The following is a 2,500-nucleotide window of genomic DNA, read 5'->3' on the forward strand; positions in this document are numbered from 1 at the left end:
ATTTTTTGTCTTGTTTCCTTTTTTTTTAACTTTAAAGATACCTCAGGTTTGAGAGTTTGAGCGAGTCGAGTATCTTTTTAATCTATCGATATTGGAAGAAAATGTTTCCTGGCCTAAATTTGCAAAATGTGTTTTGCACTAGATGACGAAGCACACCTTTCGCTCGGCAATGACATCACGTTGTCAGCCGGAGCTTCGTACGTCCTGGAATTGATAAGGTTGTTGACAGAATCAGCCAAAAGAACGCATCTAGGATTATGTAAGTTGAGGTTACCGTGGTTTTTCTTTTCGTCCCCTCTTTCCATTCATTTTGGCACAAGGTATTTGTCTAGTTGGTTTCGTAATAACTTTTTGTTTTCTGTCTGCTTGGTTTCTGGTTTTCGTTGTGTTTCTTTGTTTGGTGGCTTGTTTTGTTTCGTTTTTCGTTTTTTTTATTTGTTTGTTTTCTTCTTGATTTTCTTTGTTGTTGATTTTGGATGTTTTAAAAATCCTATTTGTTGTGTTTTTCGGCGGGGAAGAATTATTTATGGTATGATTTCATCTAATTTAAGAGAGCCTAGCATTTCCCCTCCTGCCTCTTCCCTCCCCAAACCCCCTCCACACACGAGTACCACAGAAATTCAAAACCAAGAAGCCGAACGGAGAAAATGCAATACGTTTTCGTAGCATCCCTGTTCCTTTGCATTTCTGTTTTCATGCAGCTATGTGGTCTTGTGGTATGGCACTCGCTTTTGGATCGGAAGGCCCTGTGTTCGAGCCTCGCTCGGCGCATAGTTGAGTCCTTGGAGAAGGCTCTTTACTCACATTTTCTCATCGTACTCAGGTGTAAAACGAGTACCTGGCCGTTAACAGCGTCGCCTATGTGAGAAAGCTCAAAAATTCAAATACTTACTACAATTCTGCTTGATTTCCCCAATTGTTCACATACGCCAATCTTACCGGTAAATGACGGATCAAGGATCAAGAGACCCATTAGATAAAGTCAACATGTATTACGATACTTGACTCCCTAACATCTCCGGATCCTATTTATTCGTTATATCTTTGAGAGAAAAAAACTATGGAATTTCAAGGGGAATTTTGGTCCAAATACCGCTGTGCTTTGATAAAACACTTTTTGTTCATTTTTGACATCAGAATTCTACTTCACAATGCGATTGATTAAAATTACCCTTCAAAAGATTGGGTTTTTTTTTTGTCTTTGTTTTGTTTTGTTTTGTTTTTCTTTTGTTTGTTTTTTCTTTCTTTTTATTGAGGGGGGGGGGGGGGGTCTTTTAATTAAACTTGAGACACCTTTATTCGCATCATCAAAAACTCTCAAACGGGATCGAACTTTTGTTCATTTTGACCAGAATCTTACCCCACAATCCGATTGATTCAACTTGTCCTTCAACAGTTTGGTTTGTTTTGTTTTGTTTTTTTTTTGGTTTTATTTTTAAATCAAACCTGAGTCATCAATTAAGAGGGGACAACGTGGTTCAGAGGTACGGTCTTTGCTTCGTACCCAAAAGGTACCGAGTTAGACTACACGCCTCGTTGTGTGGCCTTGAGCAAGTCACCTCGTCCTAGCTCACTTTGCGACTGAGGCTCTGAGACTTACGCCTGGGTTATTCCAGTCTTCCCTTGGGATAGACCCTAAAGAAAAATTTCCTCTTGGGGATGAATGAAGGGAAATTTTTTTTATTATTATCTTTTTTTAAATTGTGAGGCTTTGTGATTTTGTTTTGGGACCGGTGGATTTCTGGGTCCGGTCCTACTATGAGCGTACATGCTTGAATCCTTGGATAAGGCTCTTCAATAACATGATCTCACCGAACGTAGATGGAAAATAGGTACCGGGCCAGTAACGGCACTGTCTCTATCGAAAAAAAAATGTTAATGTCGCTCCAAATTCTACAGGGTGAATGTTGCTGTCGGCTTGGGGCTATTTATAACGCGCTTTGAGCACTTTTAATGGATATTGCGCTCCATTACAGCTCAGTCTTTTTTAAAGCTCTAATTTTAAAAGCTGCCAACGTGAGACTCTAAAGTCTGAGGTTTCAGATTTTTTGACAAGTGATGGCTCATTTTGACCAAAATATGTACAAGTGTGTAAATAAAACCATCCCAAAAATTCAGCCTCGCTCCCCAGTCGAGGTACGCTGATCTTTTGGGGGGACGAGTTTTTTTATTGTTCTTGTTTTCTTCTTTCTTGCTTTGTCTGGGACCTTTCATACACACATTTTCAGATCTTTATCTTACACCAGTGTCTGCTCCCTAGTTTCTTAAGTTCACATTTTGATCGATGATATTTCAAATACAAATTTTTTTGGGTCAACCCCAGGTTTGAGATTTTTTGACAAGTTCAATTGATCGATATATGAAATACAAGTTGTTTTGTGGGGGTTTTTTTTGTTTTGTATTTTTCATTTTTTTTCTTGTTTTTTTTTTTTTTGTTTGTTTTTTTTTTTTTTTGGGTCATCTTCAGGTTTGAGAGTTTTTCACAAATTTAGTGTCAGTG

The 2,500-nt window shown here is 38.3% G+C and overlaps 1 protein-coding gene across 1 annotated transcript in view; it reads right to left on the reverse strand.

Annotated features, from left to right (window-relative positions):
* LOC144958499 (CD109 antigen-like) overlaps window positions 1-185 on the reverse strand; it is an 88,152-nt gene extending 87,967 nt beyond the window's left edge. The window contains exon 1 of the mRNA XM_078890497.1: window positions 1-185. This exon is cut by the window's left edge and continues 501 nt beyond it. The gene's annotated coding sequence lies outside the window, so the exon portion shown is untranslated.
* Between the last annotated feature and the right edge of the window lie 2,315 nt (window positions 186-2,500).

The sequence above is a fragment of the Berghia stephanieae genome, chromosome 13 (genome assembly GCF_034508935.2).
Source record: "Berghia stephanieae isolate SIO BIC M18660-M18661 chromosome 13, UCSD_Bste_1.3, whole genome shotgun sequence".
Classification (NCBI taxonomy): Eukaryota; Metazoa; Mollusca; class Gastropoda; order Nudibranchia; family Aeolidiidae; genus Berghia; species Berghia stephanieae.